The following is an 18,967-nucleotide window of genomic DNA, read 5'->3' on the forward strand; positions in this document are numbered from 1 at the left end:
TCCCTGTATGAGCCCACTAACCTCACAATTTAGTGTGTAGGTGCCAATGCATGCAGAGAGGAGAGAAGTCAGGTGGAGCAGTGGAGGCAGAGGGGTCAGCACAGGCAGTCCTGTCACAGAAAAACAACTGCCCTGTCTCACTAGCACAGCAGCCAGCCCCTCCAGACCTTCAGGGACCTCAAATGCAGGGCAGATCCCCAACCCTACCACCCCCATCCAGACACAGCCATGGCAGCTGCAAGCTCTCATGACCAATGCACAGGATAGGGTGGTTAGTTGTTGGGATGCCATTTGCTCTCCAAACTGTTGTTTTCCATCTTAGCTTGGAAAAAGGCGAGAAGGAGAGCTCCCTGTACCACTTCAGAAACAGCTTGTATCCCAGTAGCGCTGTGCATATACTTCAGCAACTCCTGCTGCCACCAGGTCTCACCATCATTTAGGTTGGAAGAGACCCTGTTGAGATCATCTAACCATACCCCTGTGTCTGCTTCATTCACCTTCCCCATGGAAGTATCATACACCCACACATACAGGACCACAACCACACAAATACAATACCTACAAACTGGGGGCAGCAGTCAGTGGGGGATGTGTACTACATATCAGGACTGGTATGGGTTGGAAGGTGAAAGGGATCTTAAAGCTCATCCAGTTCCAAACCACTGGCACAGGCAGGGATACCTTCCACTAGACGAGACTGTTCCAAGCCCCATACAACTTGGCCTTCAACAGTGACAGGGATGGGGAAGCCACATCATTGTTCTCTGAGCAACCTGTGCCACCTTTATTTTTAAAAGGTATCTATAGTATGTGTTGTATTTCTAAAAGGTACCCATTTGCTAGTGCTGAAACAGTAACATATCCACAACCTTCTTGAACACCTAAGTACATGTCTTCTCTACATCAGTTTAAATAAACACATTTAAAACCAAACACGAATTAAAAATGAGGTGGGCTGATGCCAACCTCATGAAGTTTAACCAAGCCAAGTGCAAGGTCCTACACTTGGGTCAGAGCAATCCCAGGCACAGCTACAGGCTGGGCAGAGAAGAGATTCAGAGCAGCCCTGTGGAGAAGGACTTGGGGGTGCTGGTCAATGAGAAAATGAACGTGAGCCGGCTTCAGTGTGCGCTTGCTGCCCAGAAAGCCAAACATATCCTGGGCTGCATCAAAAGGAGTGTGACCAGCAGGTCGAAGGAGGTGATCCTGCCCCTCTACTCTGCTCTCATCAGACCCCACTTGAAGCACTGTGTACAGTTCTGGTGTCTTCAACATAAAAAGGACATGGAACTGTTAGAACAAGTCCAGAGGAGGGCCACAAGGATGACCAGGGGACTGGAGCACCTCCCATTATGAAGACAGGCTGAGAAAGTTGGGGCTGTTCAGCCTGGAGAAGAGAAGGCTGCATGGAGACCTCACAGCAGCCTTCCAGTATCTGAAGGGGAACTACAAGGATGGTGGGGAGAGACTCTTCATCAGGGGTTGTAGTGATAGGACAAGGGGTAATGGGTTAAATCTTAAACAGGGGAAGTTTAGGCTAGGTATAAGGAAGAAGTTCTTTCCTGTTTGGATTGTGAGGAACTGGAATGGGTTGCCCAGGGAAGCTGTGAATACTCCATCCCTGGCAGTGTTCAAGGCCAGGTTGGACAGCGGCTTGGGTGACATGGTTTAGTGTGAGGTGTCCCTGCTCACGGCTGGGAGGTTGGAAGTAGATGATCTTAAGTTTCTTTGCAACCCTAACTATTCTATGGTTCTATGATTCCAGAGCATGGAAGTTCACTGGCAGTTGGGAAGGAAGTCCTGATTATTAAGCACACAGATGTACCTTAAAAACAATTGAAAATGTGACAGTAAGTCTCTGATGAGAACATTAGTTATATGGAACAGAAAGGCTGGGTTAAACTCAAATGTTGATTAACATTTTAACAGCTCTTATCAGCTGAGCAGTAACCAAGAACTATAAAAAATGCTGGAAATGAAGCCCTGTTTGAAGGTGTTCCAGCCATGCAGTGACATGCGGTGCTTACAACCAGCAACAGGCACATGAATGACTAGGAATGTTCATTTGTTCTTCTGCTTCCACTGGTCTCTCAACTATCAAAGCTTTCTCCAGCTTATGCATGGACTACAGAATACCACTCTATCTTAGATAAATGTCTTTCTTCTGAAAGAGATCAGGTTTTTCTAAGCAACAGATGCTCCAAAACTCCAACTGAAGAGAGCAGAGCAATGGAGGCTGTTCACTATTTCTGAAAGAGAAATTAAGGACTTCTCAAGCTCCATGGAAATAATTTAAAATTCAAATTTACTGTCTGTTCTCAGAGTCTGTGACAGAGAAAGCAAGAGGAATTATATTCCACATTCAAAAGAGACTAATTGCATTATAGAGCTGCATTTTGTTCTGTGCAAAATTCAGTGAACTGTGGTTGTGCATTAACGAAATCTTGAAGAGGAAATGAAAAGTATATTCAGTCAAGATTCATTTTCATGAAAGAATAAGTATAGACAAGAAGGAATATTAAAAGTGTGCTTTGGATGCCTTCATTATTTAAGTTGCATGTAAGCACTCCTTTCATCAACAAAGACTAAAGAAAGGAGAATTATGCCATGGATTATTTTTATTTTTCTTCAAAATTAGATAGGTAAAGATAGCAGACCAGGATTTACTAATAAGTGAAAGGAGGCCTTAAATGTCTGAAGAAATAACAAACTGATCTGCCCAGCTATAACTACTCAAAGTTATCCTGTCTCAATCCAAACACCTTCAGCACTGGTCCTCTAAAAAGATCTTTTCAATCTTTCTTTGTCTTTTACAATATACCAGTGTTGCTCAATTCATTTAAAGCTTAATTCATGAATAAGAAAGCACATTTACTCCTTGCTCCTGCTTAGGATCTATCACACAACTGGGATGAAAGGGCCTTGATTCAGAAGTTGCCAGGAAGCTAGGTCACAGTGGTACACGGTCAAAGTTTAGGCCAATACAATGAAGCCCACAGAAATTTGAGTAATATGCACTTTTCATCACAATACGTGGGAACACTTACCGTGTCCCACAAAATATTCCTCACAGATCCCAGAAGTCTCATCAAAGAGAGAACACGAACAGAGGCTGTGGGCATCAAGTATTTTACACCATTGGCTGAAATTGCTGGGATGGGGAAAAAAGGAGATGGCAATTGTAGCAGAATGTAAAGCAGAGCACTGTCCATTCTCTAGTGCTATGTGGCTGCTGACCAGGATAAATAATGGTTTTCCTCATCTGAATCTTAGGAAACACTTTGGGGATCACATGCGTATTACACAACATTGAGAGAAAGGGAAAAGGAAAACACAGACTCTAGTCTTGCACAGGAGAGGTTGTGGCAGCAGCCCCCCTCAGTATGCAGTTCACATACAGCTTTACCTTCACAAGAAAAAGAAACATTCAGCACAGAAGAAAAATAAAATCCATTAATGTTCCAAAACATTGGAACAGAGTGTTTGCATCTTACTAAGTGTTTATTATGAAATTCTAACTGCCAAATGAAATGCATCAGTGCAAAAAATAGCAGAGAAATGCCAAAAAATGCCATCATGATGAGAACTGCAAGCATTTCCTTGTATTCACTATTCCCATAGCTAGACAGGGAGGTTCCTCCACCCAGTGTGACTGTAACTTCCCTTATAGAAATACCACAGGCACCGTGAGTAGAGCACTGACTGTGGTTTTTAATGCTGATGATTCAGCTCAGAAGCGGCAAACAAAAGATCAGGCTCACTGGAGCATCATTCTGCATTTGCAAGCAGCAGTCAGAAATGCTGGGAGTATCCCCTGCAGTTATTAACTAAATGGACAGGTCCCCCTTCACTCATTTCAAGATCAAGCATTCACGCAAAGCATCACCTTCTCTTGCCAAAGCAAGTTTCTGAAGAGATGTAATTTGCAACTGAATGGGAGGCTTCTCGTTACAAAAAGATAAGCACAGTTCCAGCAGCAATAAGGCTGTCCCTGCCTCAGTCTTCTGCTGCCACAGCTTGTGGAAGGCTGGGTTTGATCCTGCTGCAGAAATGCATCCACTACTGAGGACATGAAAACAAAACCTTGATGCTCCTTAATCAAATGAATAACTACTGAGCATTGCTCAATGCAAAATTTATCAGCACATTTAATGGCATTGTACCCCAGTTTCCATTCTGTCTCTCTTCCATACCCATGTCCCATTCTTTTTGATTAGGAACACACAAGCCTCACTCTGGTAAAATTCCAATTCTTTTTGCAGTCACAATACCCTTTCTTGATTCCTCTTGTGCCATTTTCTAGTTCCTCTTTCACCTTTGTATCCAAGTGTTCCCAGATACTAGGCTCCTTATTACAATCCTCCTACTCTTTCAAGCCCAAATCCTTCCCCAGACCTTTCTTATCATCTATCCCATTGGTTTTTCAAAGCATTGTTCTTGCCAAAATTGTTTTAGCCTTCAACACACTGCCACTAAACATTACTCGTTTTTCTTAGTTGCAGCTCTAAACCATTAAACTAACATTCAGATCCCAGTTTGGACTTGTAATCCCATTTGTAGTCCAGTCAGTTTGTTCCTTTATATTACAAAGAACAGTTAGGGTTGGAAAGGACCTTAATATCATCTAGTTCCAACACCCCTGCCATGGGCAGGGATACCTCACACTAAACCATGCCACCCAAAGCTTTGCCCAACTTGGCCTTGAAGCAGGGATAGAGCATTCACAACCTCCCTGGGCAACCCATTCCAGTGCCTCACCATCCTAACAGTAGAGAATTTCTTCCTTATAACCTATCTAATCTTCCCCTGTTTAACTTTTAACCCATTACCCCTTGTCCTATCACTACAACCCCTGATGAAGAGTCTCTCCCCACCATCCTTAAAGGCCCCCTTCAGATACTGGAAGGCTGCTATGAGGTCTCCATGCAGCCTTCTCTTCTCCAGGCTGAACAGCCCCAACTTTCTCAGCCTGCCTTCATATGGGAGGTGTTCCAGTCCCCTGATCATCCTCGTGTCCCTCCTCTGGAATTGTTCTAACAGTTCCATGTCCTTTTTATGTTGAAGACACCAGAACTGTACACAGTGCTTCAAGTGGGGTCTGATGAGAGCAGCGTAGAGGGGCAGGATCACCTCCTTTGACCTGCTGCTCACACTCCTTTTGATGCAGACCAGGATACGGTTGGCTTTCTGGGCTGCGAGCGCACACTGAAGCCGGCTCACGTTCATTTTCTCATTGACCAGCACCCCCAAGTCCTTCTCCGCAGGCCTGCTCTGAATCTCCTCTCTACCCTACCTGTAGCTGTGCCTGGGATTGCTCTGACCCAGGTGTAGGACCTTGCACTTGGCATCGTTAAACTTCATGAGGTTGTTATCAGCCCACCTCACAAGCGTGTCAAGGTCCCTCTGGATGGCATTCCTTCCCTCCAGCGTATCAATCAAACCACACAGCTTGGTGTCATCGGCAAACTTGCTGAGGGTGCACTCAATCCCACTGTCCATGTCACCAACAAAGATGTTGAACAGGACCGGTCCCAACACTGATCCCTGAGGGACACCACTCGTTACTGGTCTCTAGGTGGCCACTGAGCCATTGACCACGACTCTTTGTGTGCAGCCATCCAGCCGGTTCTTTATCCACCGAGTGGTCCATCTTTCAAATTGATGTCCCTCCAATTTAGAGACAAGGATCTCACGTGGGACAGTGTCAAACGCTTTGCACAAATCCAGGTAGATGACATCTACTGCTCTACCTCGTCCATCAGTTCCATTGCCCCAGCATAGAAGGTCACCCTTTAGGAACATAGAAAAGAAAAGAAAACCTCTCTGGACACTTAGAATCATAGAATCATAGAATAGTTAGGGTTGGAAAGGACCTTAAGATCATCGAGTTCCAACCCCCCTGCCATGGGCAGGGACACCTCACTCTAAACCATATCACCCAAGGCCTCGTCCAACCTGGCCTTGAACACTGCCAGGGATGGGGTAGCCACAGCTTCTCTGGGCAACCTGAGCCAGCACCTCAGCACCCTCACAGGGAAGAACTTCTTCATAATTTCTAGTTTATCTTAATGGTAAGAAGATAGAAGAAATCAGACAGAAAAAAATGAGAAGATAGAAAATTGGAATTCAGGCCTCCTGCTGTCTTTTATCCATTGGAAAAAACCCAAAACATTTCTAACTATAGTTCTATAGTTACATACAGTTTCTAACTAGAGTTCTATAGTTACATATAGTTTCTAACTATATTTCATCTTTGACATGGACATTTTAGGAATCCAAAATAGAGCTTTCAAAGACCCTTTTATATGTCATTGAATTATGGTTTATATTTTTGATCTAAGAAAAATCACCTTACTCCAAATGTATTTGTGTTGATGGTTCTACCTAAAAACCTATTGAACTCTGCAGAATGTTTTATAAACTATTGGAATACCATTTTCATTCCATCATGTAAACTTACAGAATAATTTTCTTAAACTTTACAGATGCTCCTGCTTGCTCCTTCAGCAGAACTCCCCCATGACTGACCAGAGCTCACACTGTACCTGGAATTTTCAGCACCCCTCACTGTTCCTCTACAGCCATCTAAGAATCATCTAAACTCCCACAGAGAGATTAAGGGGACACTATTACATAAAGGGGGAAAAGGAATTATTTCCTATGGCTCAGAGTGCCACTTCTGGTATGATTGCTCTCTTAATTTCAATAAACAGCAACTTGTTGCTGCTGCCAGAATTTGAAATAGCAAAGGGGACTGAAGGACTTGTCTATTTCTAGGAGCATCAAGGATTAGGTCAGCTGAAAGGCTGGGAGAAGGTTCTGCAAGGAAGCTGCTTGGCAGCAGCATGCCATATCCATCACCATGAATGCAACTCTCCAGCTTCCAGCGCTACATTTGCATACACACACAAATTAAATGTGCTAATAGAATACTCTGATACCATATAATACACAGTGAATTTTAAATGTAATTGTACCTATAACCATGTTTGCCTTAACAGTGTAAATACGGAAGGGTGTAACCCTTAAACAGGTCCTTATCAGTTAACTATATAGAAATAAGAAACAGTTGTGGTTTAAAACGTGTTGACTCAGCAGTTTACTAAAAGAGATGACTTGGCTGCACTGAATGAAAAGATTGAGGGGAAAAAAAAAAAAAAGTAATCTGTAGGTAGCTGGCTCTCACTTTTGCACTTTTTAAGACCCTTCTATCAAATTTAAATGTGTTGTAAGGAAAATGATAATAAATTTGCTTCCCCCTTTTATACTAAAATAGTGAATTACTTGCGCAGTATCTGCTTTCCTGCTTTCTGAATAACACATCACTTTTGGCCAAAGTGTAGGGCATACTGCAATAAAACACAGTTTATCATCTCAGGTGTGTGATCTGACAGAAAAAATGCATGCGAGCATTTCCACTGAATTAAGCATCATTGTTCACTTGACTGGTTGCTCATGCCAGCTTGTGCTACTGGACTTCTAAGTTTTTATGCACAAGACCAAAATGAGTATGTCACTTTACAAGGAATCTGGATCAAATGATAGTTTATTGATCATAGACAAGTAGAACATATGGTTCTGGCTACTAATAAGGAAAGAAGATCAAAAGAAAGAGTTCTTGTCTCTTTATGTTCATGAGAGTTTCACTGACGTGAAGAAAAACAAAGTATGCAATCAAGTAGAAAAATGTCATTTTATTTACAGAAATGTGTATTTCCATCCTCACTTTATCCTCCCCTCTATTTCTATACTGCAGACCATAAAAACAAACAAAAAAAATTATCATTTTTTATCAGACTATAGAGGTGAAGTTGTGGAAATCTTACTTTCTAGAAATACCTCCAACTTGTTCCAGAACCATTGCCTGTGGCCACACATGCTTTCCTGACTCAAAATGCCACAAATTACATTCTTCAGCATTTTCTTTTCAATCAAGTAGCATCATTTATAACAAAGGAGTTTGCCCTGGATCTCACTGCAACCAATTCTTCTGCCTTGCTACCATTTCTGTTATAAAAGCTACACCTGCCTTACTTGGGGGCCACTCCACGGGCTTCAGAGAAGCTACACTGTGGTCAGGTTTGGCTACACACAGCCTTACCCCCTTTCCTTCACAACCCTAACTTCTCTTACTTATATTTTTACTTTATGGTTTAGCACTTGACTTGTTTTAACTGCAGCCCAAGACTTTTTCACACATTACACTTCCTTTTTCTTACTTTTACCCAGCATTTCAATGCTATCTGCTAATCTACCTTTTCCCAAGTTAACTACCTTACCATTAATCTCTCTAAATATATTTCATAGACAATTTATAAAGATGTATTATGAAACATTATATCTGCTTTCCTCAACAAAGCAATTTTAGTTGCATTTAAAGAGCTATACAAAAATCATATAATCATAAATCATGAAAAAAAAGGTTCTATTCAGAGTTTTTCTACTCTTTAAGTGTTATTGGATGTTGGTCCAGCTCACACTCTTCCTAACCACCTCTAAAAATCACTGACTGAAGTCTTGCAAACCATTAAAGTAGGTTGAATTTCAGCCCAGATCCTTGAGGAAGCCATAGTTCAAGGTAATGCTCCAGTTTCCTATCCAATTATCCAGATATCCAGGTACCCAAATTGTTTATAAACTTTTAAGTGTGGCTGAATTCTACATCCAAAATTGACCTAGGAATACACATATTTCTCATCTGTGGCACCTTCCTAAAGGGTTTACAAACAGCAGCACTAGTAAAGCCAGAGAAAAGAAGCTAAGAGAACTTGAACAGCAAACAAGGGAGATAGATGGAAGACTGAGACACCAAAGAAAGAGTAATACCATGACATAGATAAATAGAACAATTTATATACAATATGTTCTAGCTAGAAAAAAAAGGAAAGAATCTAACAGGAAAATCTGGATTTATTTTAACACTGATCAACAGCAACAATGGGAAAGATCTTGCAAGAGTTTTGCAATATTTAACTCAATAAATTTAAAAAAAAAACCCAAACCAAACCACCCAACCATGAGTCTGTAACCCATATAGATAAAACCAGTGTTCTACATCATCACAATTTAATTGAAGCCTTTGAAGCCGTGCACCTTTGATCTGAGCCAAGTGATAAACGTGTTATATTTTAAATGGATTATTACATGTTCTGTTTAGCACAATGGGAAGTTTGAGCCAGCACTTGGTGTAATGAGGAAATAACCTGAATGGAACAGCCACAAAAGTAGAGGCAGCTGCTCTGTTCCTTTCAAATGTACAGGTGCCAGGCTGCCCACGAATTTCTGAAGAATCATGACAAATAACATCCACCCAGCCTGCAGAAGGAGGAACTGAACACATAGTATTTGCAGAGTAAAACTCCTGCCATTGCATTTGCAAGTACCAGTATGAAGAAGCATGGCCTGTAAACATTTACCAGTGCATCCAGAGAGGACCTAAAGACAACAAATCTTGTAAGGGGTCCTTCTAATAGAAATGAGCCAAAACCAGAGTATTTGTTAAAAATCCCTTTCAATTTTGGGAACGCACAAATGGAATTTCCATTCAAAAACTGCATTTTATCATTAAAAGGCCCTAATGCAGGCCTATCATTAAAATGCCCTAATTTTAGTCAAAGGCAATACAGTTGTCCTGAATTTGACCACCTGAGGTTTTTGTGAGCATATCAGTTCCCCAGCTCTAACAAGAACAACTGTCAGACATTTCCAGCTCTCCAATTCAGAACTGAACCTCCTAACCTGGAAAGGTTTTGAATCTCTTAATTTATCATAAACCTTACCCAGAGATGTTTCAGTGCTGGTTGCATCCAAATGTATTTTAAACTGCTCTCAAAACACTCATACTTTTTTTTTTCTTAATGTATATTTCAAGTAATCAGCATTTTTGTGCTTCTAATTTTAATTGAAAAAACATTATCACTGGGCAAGTCTGAAGACAATAAAAGCAGAAGGCAGGCAGCATACTTCAAAATATTACAGTTCTAGGTGTAACAAGCTTAAATAAAATAAATATAAAATAACTCACTTTCTGTTCTGATGCCCTAGGTCAGATTTTATGGTGTTCACTAGAATCTCATATAACCGTAAATATGACACTTTCCTCTTACATCTACCTCTAAACTATTCTAAGCCTTTAGGTTTCTGTGAGCCATCGCATAGTAGCAGTACCTTTCTCTGCAGTTCAGCACAGCACATTCACCCACATAAAAATTGACAATCAGGCTGTAAAGGACTAATAATAAACATACAGGAATATTAAGTAATTGTCCACAATGACAGGCTAGTGGTATATGTGTTAGTAATACCATACAAACAGCCACTAAACCACAAAGCTGCTGAACTGGAAGAAGCAAACAAAATCTAGTGATTATCAATAGCCCAGTGAAAGGTATCATAGAATCGTAGAATAGTTAGGGTTGGAAAGGACCATAAGATCAGCATGTTCCAACCCCCCTGCCATGGGCAGGGACACCTCACTCTAAACCATATCACCCAAGGCCTTGTCCAACCTGGTCTTGAACACAGCCAGTGATGGAGCATTCACAACCTCCTTGGGCAACCCATTCCAGTGCCTCACCACCCTAACAGGAAAGAATTTCCTCCTTATATCCAATCTAAACTTCCCCTGTTTAAGTTTTAACCCATTACCCCTTGTCCTATCACTACAGTCCCTAATGAAGAGTCCATCCCCAGCATTCCTATAGGCCCCCTTCAGATACTGGAAGGCTGCTATGAGGTCTCCACATAGCCTTCTCTTCTCCAGGCTGAACGGTCCCAACTTTCTCAGCTGCAGGGAACTATGTTGTGAACCCACTGTGCTAATTCCAGTATCTAAAATACTTGGGCTGAATTCCAGTTCATTTTTTCTGTTGTTGCTAACAAAATGGGCACTGGAGAGGGGAAGGGAATAAAAACATACGATCATCTTTCATCCTAATCGTATTTCTTAATGTTGTCACTGTCTAGAGGCTGACTGAAAAACTCCCACTGTTGAGAAAGACTCCTCATGGACCAAAGGAGCTGTACAAGAGTCTCCATCCTGGTCTGTCTTTAGCCCCACACTCCCAATTTGACAGGGAGCACCACAACTTTTGGTTGGATGCATCATCTTCCTCTATTGTGCATCTCTTCCTGCAGAGTAAAATGCTTTCTGAAACAGGCAGTCTATAATACACAAATCAAAGCTGTCATGTTAGGACACAGGAACAATTTAGTCATGTAACTGTAAAGTTACTCTTATTTCTAGGACGAAATTTATTTAGCAGATTAATGTGATTCATAAAAGGTTATCATCAGAACAAAGTTCCTGTGAAAAAGTAGAATATGGAGTAATTAATATACCAAGCCATTGTCAATACTTGCTCAGTAAAGTGGACATTGTAATCAACACATTGTGGACAGCTTTTAACTTGGCTAAAGTATAAATGCCTCTGATTTTTTTCCTTACTGTATTCTGAGAACAGCATATAAAAGCTTAAACTCAAGCAAATACCTTCTCAATTGCTGCTAATTTCTACTTAATTCTGGCCTTTTTCTCAGACTAATTCAGCTTTGAAACTGAATATTAAATATATTCCAATAATTGAATTTAACAGGGATGTTTGTATTTCAGTGGGAAATAATGCATATATCTCTAATAAGGCCCCAAACCTGAGGTCTTCATACAGCAACGAAGTTGATATAAATTGGCCGTGGCAGCCTTAAGAATCCCAGACTGGTCTGGGTTGGAAGGAACCTTAAAGCTCATCCAGTTCCAACTCCCTGCCACAGGCAGGGACACCTTCCACTAGACCAGGTTGCTCCAAGCCCTGTACAACCTGGCCTTGAACACTGACAGGGATGGGGCAGCCACAGCTTCTCACTACCCTCACAGGGAATAACTTCTTCCTGATATACAATCTCCATCTCCCCTCTTTCAGTTTAAAGCCATTCCCCCTTGTCTTGCCATTACACGCCCTTGCAAAACAGGATAATCCTTCCTCCTCCTCCTAGGTAACCACTGTGAAACACAAGAGTTCAGCCCTCTTTTGGGACTGAACGGATTATTCACATGAGATCTTTCAACAGGTACAGGACAAAAAAAGAGCAGCTCTTTCTGTTCTCTGAACAGCACAGGGTCTGATAAAAGTCAGGCACTCAACAACTCCTGTATGCAGCTGGGCACTACTGAACACAAGTATCCAAAAAGCACAACTCTGAGGGGACCATTTTTAGTTTGCCTCCATTCACAGTCCCATCACCAAGAGCCTGGAGGCTGTTGTGGTGGTTTGCAGGTATGTTGGTTGTAAGTCTGTAGACTGTTAGGGTAAGATGTGTAACTCTGATGTTATGTAGATACTCCATGTGCCTTCAAACTACAAAATATTAAGTAACAATTACTGACCATGTACTGACAAAAGAGTAAGGACTTCTATTTATTTATTTATTAAATACACTGCAATAGTGCAGAAAGAGCTCATAAAATCAGTTCTTTTTTCCTCTTTCATTTTTATTACACATGTTCTGAAAATCTTACATAGCTCAGCCAGGACTAGATTTCCACTAATGGGATTTGGATATGTGTTCCATCCCTTTCATCAGCAATAAGGAAACTGACTGTTCTCTGTTAATCGTCTCAGCACAGTCATTATTTAACCCGCAGACAAGGAATGGAAGCAAAGTTTAAGTTCTCAACCTTGACAAAGCAGCAAGCTAACCCTGCTGAAGGCAGGCAAGAGTCAGAAAGACAAGAAATGGCAGACAAACTTCACCTTCTAACGAGAAAAACGTTCAGTGAATCTGACTTACTGCTAAAGCCACAAATAAGGAAAACTACTTGACCTCAATTTATGGATGTGCACTGCAGAGCACTACACAGAAGAGATAACAAGAAAGGTTGTAAGATACCTTTAAACTCCTCCAGGCTAACAGAGTTAAACAACAACATCAACAGAGCAATAGTGCATCAGCTCCATCTGTATTTCTAGGCATGCTTCACCATCAATAACAAGGAGAGGCATTAAGAGGAATTCAAACAGCCCTGCACTGCAGGGATGTTTCTTTTATTTGGGGTAGTTCTCACGTTAGATATAAAAGCAAGAAAGAGGTCTGAGCTCACACTAGGCTGCAATGTAAGTGCTCTTCAAAGACACCTTCCTGACTTCTGCAAGGTTTTAGTTGGATACCTAACTATAGATACATCCACAGATACTGTCATTCAGTGACACTATTTGGTACCAAGCAATAAATGTCGTCAGAACAGCAACACAGACTGACCCAAGTGTCTGCAATAGGATGTTTAAATTCTATAACTTGCTGATGTACGATTTTTATTTCAGCCTCCAGAAAGTACTTTCCTACAGAGCAACACCAGACTATTGGTTGGTATGGCTGCATATGTACACTAACTGAAATTGCACAAGGAAGATGAGACCTATGGGGCGTCGCAAAATTAAAAATGCCAAAATTCACAATATGCAAAGGTTTTATTTGCTTTCATTTCAAAACTAGAAGTTCCTTCCTTCTGCTTAAACAAAGCAGATGAGGCATGCCACTTAGAAACACAAAGAAATCAACACAGGCTGAAGGAGGAAGCATTCCTCATCAAAACTCAAATTATGTTTCTACAACAGAAGGAAGTAGCAGTGGTAGTCAGGTCTGGCCCCACTCGAAAGACCTGTTTAATCAGGACATTAATACAGACAGGAAAAGCCAATAGAACTGCCTTTTTTCTTTATATATTTATTTCTGTTATTGTAAGCCCTGTGCAACAGCCTGGATTTAAACATGTGAATGTTAACACAGTAGAAAGACAATTTTCTATCTGAAGAACTGGACAGACTAGGAAATTTCTTGGAGATGAAATTTACATGAAAAATCACTGCCAATTCCTACTATAGATGTATTTCTGCTTGGTCACGCACCACCAAATCTCCTTCAATTAACTCTCTTTGATTAGCCCACTAACCAGTATGTCCTTTAAAAATCAAAAATTAAAACAACTCGCACTTCTGTCCACAAAATTTCAAAGACAAACCCCATGCCACAGGGCAACACGGAGGTGACTTCTGTAGCCTCCAAACAAGCCCAAGAGTGTGCCAACTGTGACACCAAGCATCCTGTCACCTGAGAGCACAAGTCATATTTCAGTGCGTGACAAAACCAGTTCTTCAAGCTCTCAAGAACAGTTTGTGTATGGACACACTTTGCAAATATATGTAATCTCTTATCCGTGAGGATCAGTAGCAGGAGCATAGGGCCAGGAATTCTCCCTTCATATGTGGGTCAGTCAAAGCCTTTCCAAATTATTTAAATTACTTTTCACTCCTTTTTAATATTGTTGTTAATACTCAGACTTTTATGATCTTGCAAGATTAGAATGGTAACTCTACATTAGCCTCAGATACATAGAAACATTAAAATTTTTATTACTGTTAGAAGTATACTTTTACTTTCTGAGAATACCAACGCATCATATCCCAAAGCAGTTCCATAAATCTTACACTCACAGCACAACTAAAATTCAATAGCAACTACCTGAGTAAACGCGGGACTGTTCATTGGATTCTAGGCAGCTTGACCAAATGCTTTTCAAGATCCATTTCACAGTTGGGAAAACAAACAATAAAAACAGTTTTTTCAAGCAATATAAGAGGCTGAACTAGGTGTCCAGAGGTCTCCCCTAAACCACAGCTAACACTCAGAAGCTTTTCTTAGCCAGTGATACTGGGCATGAGCTACGTCTGTCCCTCCTGCAGAACACACAACTTAAGCTTTCCTTTCACCTTCTACCTTTCCAGAGAGGAGGCAATTAAGAACACACTTATTACCAATGACTGCAAATAATTACCAGGTGAGAGTACTTTCTACAAAGAACCTGATTTCCTGAGCACACCCAAATACAGCCAGCACAAACAGCTTGTCATTCCGTAATTAAAATTTTTATCTGTAATGCAAATCAATACAATGTATAACAACACCCAAGTTACTCCTGTGCATTTCACTTGTTTTGTTTGTTACCTTGAAGTGAATTCTCTCACCCTAATGCTAAAGTAGTCAAAACAACAAATGCTTCAAGTCAGCTTTTAAGAGAATGGGGTACCTCTCCTCACAAATCAGGTGCCATATGGATTTCCTTCATGAATATGGGATTGACTTTTAAAATCACAGAATGCAGCATTTAATGGCTAGTGCTACTGCTGCTCAGGTTCCTTTTGTGATTTGTACCCCAGGGACACAGAGCTCCATGCATTACCAGCTTCTTTCCTTATTTTTCACCTCCCATTATCAATCTGTGTAAATAAGATGCACAGTATCCGCTAGTTAATAAATAAACTCTCACTTTGATTACACTTTCAGTTTCCAAGCACAGAGCTTACTAACTACAAAGAATAAATGTGTTTGGGGTTCCAGTGCTGGCATTGGAAGATTGTTCACAAATACATGATTCATATCCGATCCTGAACATTAACACTTTCCTTATGACTCATACGTACAGTTAAACAATAAAACAAAGCACTTATTGAAGTTTTGTTTAATATGCATGAAGCACCTATTATTAATATTTTCCAATTTAATTGTTTAACAATGTCAGTTCTATTATTAGCTGCAAGGAGAGGCATGTTTCCACTTCTGTAGCAAAATAAATATATGCTTTTGTATGTACGCTGACTTATGTTTAGAATCTTTCAGTAACAGTTCAGAAAATAAATAATAAAAAGCCATTAAGCAATGTATGGAGCAGGGTATGAACCTTACCAGCCTCATAGTACAATATGTGAATTGATTGAAGGCAATTGCCCTGTCTCTCTCTGATTCTATAGAACAAGATGTGTACAACACACTGATCAACACACCATTTCCTCACATTGTTTTCATCTCAAAAGTGAAGGATAAAACAGAAAACATGGCCTTCCTCACACAATAGAGTCTTTAGGTCTTCTATCTGGTCCCTACATGTTAAGATGTTCACTGCAATACAATTCCCGGATAAATTATAATGAGTGACTGGGAAATCTGAAACCCATTAAAAGTTCAAGTTCAGCTAAAAAAACCCCAAGAGATTATTTTTAAAACTGTATCCTTCACAATTCAGTATTCTTCTGAAGTTTGCTGAATCACTGTAATTGGGGACTATTTGCAGTTTTACTGAAAAAAAAAAACACCACAAAAAACCCCAAACAAAACAGCTCCAGCTCCACACACAGAAACCACGTAACTACTAAGCAGAGTTTGCATGAATCATATTATAACACAGATACTCATTCACATAAAATGCAAGATTTTGACCTCCAGTTTAAGCCTGCAGGATAGTTTCTTATCTTGGGACATGTATGTCTTCCTTGAGTTGCCTACCATGCAGCTTTAAAACCAGTTTTACAAATCTTCTTCTATCTGTATGTGAACTATCTCTAAGCAACTACAGAAGTATGTGTCCCACTGCAGAAAAAGATTTTCAGTTTGTTATACTGAGTTTTTCCAAAGAATAAATACTTCTAAGATACTAAAGGACAAATTCAGGAAACACACTGACGACAAACAAACAAGTTTTGCAGATATTCTTCTTGTAAGTAACCCATCAAGGGAGGAGTAAGAACATCCTGGGCTTCATCCTAACCCCACTGAAGCTACTCATAAAATATTCACCCTGTGGGTGCAAGGCTGGTCTTAAATTCAGAGGTTGGTTCTACCATGAGAATGCTTTTGCTCTACCTGCTAATACTGGGCAACTCCTAAACGCTTCCTGACAATTTATGTTCCTCGTTGGTTGCAGAGCTGTGGTCTCAGACATGTTGCCTTCTAACACCGACCTTGCGGAGGCAGAAGTAGTGATTTGCTGGTGTTGACAAAGCCTTTCGCCATCTGTGAACACTATTTCAGCATGGCTGAGCAGGGACAGAAAAGAAGGGGGAGTTACTCACAAGTAGACACAAGTACCAGCCATTGCTCCCATGTCACTAATAATTCAATCCCAGAAAACTGCACTTTAGCTAAAATAATGTTAACAGTTTAGCTCTGGCCCACTAGCAGGTAGAAAATAGAAAATACTACCATATTAGAACAAAACACCATCCCCATTTTCCTCCTCAGGTTTCAAAGGCATAAATGGAAAGGGAATGGCCATGGCACGTACCCGTGTGCTGGGCACCCACTGCAGCCAGGGCTCCCCAGACCCCAGACCATGGCATGTAGCGGCCACCTGCCCACTGACTCCAAGCAGGAACCCCTGTGGGAGCCCTGTGGGCACAGGCTGCCATTATTTCTCCTCCATTTACCTCAGAATGGCAGTAGTAGAGTTCCCACCTATCCAACCTCACAGCAGTGAGGGGTCCAACTCATATCCCCTCAGCTCTCATTAACTGTTGCGTTTTCATTAGATCAATGTCCAAGAGCCTCACCTGTGCTGGGGTCTGTGGGAAGAGGTGCCTCAGAAAGCACCCCCAGGACTGCTGCCCCAGATGGCAACATTTTGTTTATCCACTGGATTTCCAAGCCTGGACGTGGCCACCATGTTAAGGCAACACCATTTACCTCAGTGAGCTAGGAACCCCTTGAGAGTACCTCAGCATGGGAGCAACCTAACAGCACTGACACAGGTGGCACGGTGGTCACCACACCACAGTGATTTCAGTCCCCTGCACTAACAACGGGCACAGAGTTTTTACACATTCCCCTTTTCCAGGCTGCCTTGTGAAATACCCACTAGTAACAAGTTTCACCACTCAGCTCTTATCTCAGCACCAGATGACTGAAAAAGCTGAAGTGAAATATGAGCAAGGGAAGCCTTTCTTGGTGTTTTCATGTGCCGCTTGTTGCTAAGAAAAATATTTCCTTAGTATCTCTATGGGCTATGCAAGTCAGCATCGGTGGAGCTCTGCTGCTTGCCAGAGAGTATAAAACAGCAAATGTCAGGAAAAAAATAGAAAGGAGAAGCAAAGCTTTAAGAATGTGCCCCATAATAAATGCCTGTCCCCTCAGCACTGCCCCTCACACCATGAGTAAAGAGACATACTCAACTTTTTCTGCTGGAACAAGCCTTTGAAGCTTCTTCTCCAGATGCTTTATGTAAGATGCTATTTTTCTGTTGTTTTTTTTTTTTTCTTTAGAAGCTTGAAGGCAGTTGTTTGTGTCAGGGCAGCACTCAGTAGAGGAGAGTGTTGTCCAGTGGCTGCTGGGCCACAGAGCCTGCACTGGAATGGGCTGAGGAGAAAGGGTGGGAAAGGACCCTCAGCAGAGACACAGCCTGTGCCCAGGTCTCCTACCTCATCCCCTTTGCGTTCTTCTAATCACAAATGGAACTCACAGAGAAAAACCTCTGGTCTGTATACCCCATGCCTGCCACTTCAACTGAATATGGAGGCCTGTCGCCTATCTACACAGCTGAGGCTGGCGATGGCATCACAGTGTTTCAGCCTCTCCAAAGCATGGCTCACTTCCTAGGCCAAGTATTGAGCTGTCTTTCTGCTAACAGCTCTGGCCAGTGATGAAGATGATGAAGGGCTAGAGAGTTTGAAGCTGGTTATGTCTGAATTTGCTTCATACCCTTCCACAGAGCAACATTCACTGTATCTGCTTGAGCAGGATATTTAACCCATTTTAAACAGTTCCCAGTCCCCACTGGTCATCCTCCAAACTGTGGCTGCTCCCATTGCTGACCGTTGTATAAGTTCTCACATGGTACTCTTTGAATTTTCAGTTTTTCACAATAAAGTGGTCTTCCCATCTCTGCATTGTTTATAAACCGTTTGTTTTTAAGTAAGGCTCTTCCTTCTCACAAAAGAAAGAGCAAGACTTTGAATACAAATCCCATGCCCAACAGTGTGCTGACATTTGTGCAGAGATGAGCTTTCCAGTTTATTCTATTGTGCTTTACTTTTTTTTTTTTTAATAATTCAGCAGAATGTTTGGATGATTCCAGGCGAGTATCCTTTAACAACACCACCACAGAAATAGCCTGAAAAAACAGAAATACATCTCAGTATTGCCAAAG

General features: G+C 41.3%; 1 long non-coding RNA gene across 1 annotated transcript; it reads right to left on the reverse strand.

Moving 5' to 3' along the window:
* Window positions 1–6,957: 6,957 nt before the first annotated feature.
* LOC133213046 (uncharacterized) lies at window positions 6,958–18,672 on the reverse strand. Its single transcript, XR_009725679.1, has 3 exons — window positions 17,681–18,672; window positions 16,788–16,862; window positions 6,958–7,349 (listed from the first exon to the last, which is right to left on the reverse strand). It is a non-coding gene; the product is annotated as an uncharacterized LOC133213046 (long non-coding RNA).
* Window positions 18,673–18,967: the final 295 nt, after the last annotated feature.

The sequence above is a fragment of the Neopsephotus bourkii genome, unplaced genomic scaffold, assembly GCF_033783945.1.
Source record: "Neopsephotus bourkii isolate Nb327-2 ecotype Australia unplaced genomic scaffold, CSIRO-AGI_Nbou_v1 NB_768, whole genome shotgun sequence".
Classification (NCBI taxonomy): Eukaryota; Metazoa; Chordata; class Aves; order Psittaciformes; family Psittacidae; genus Neopsephotus; species Neopsephotus bourkii.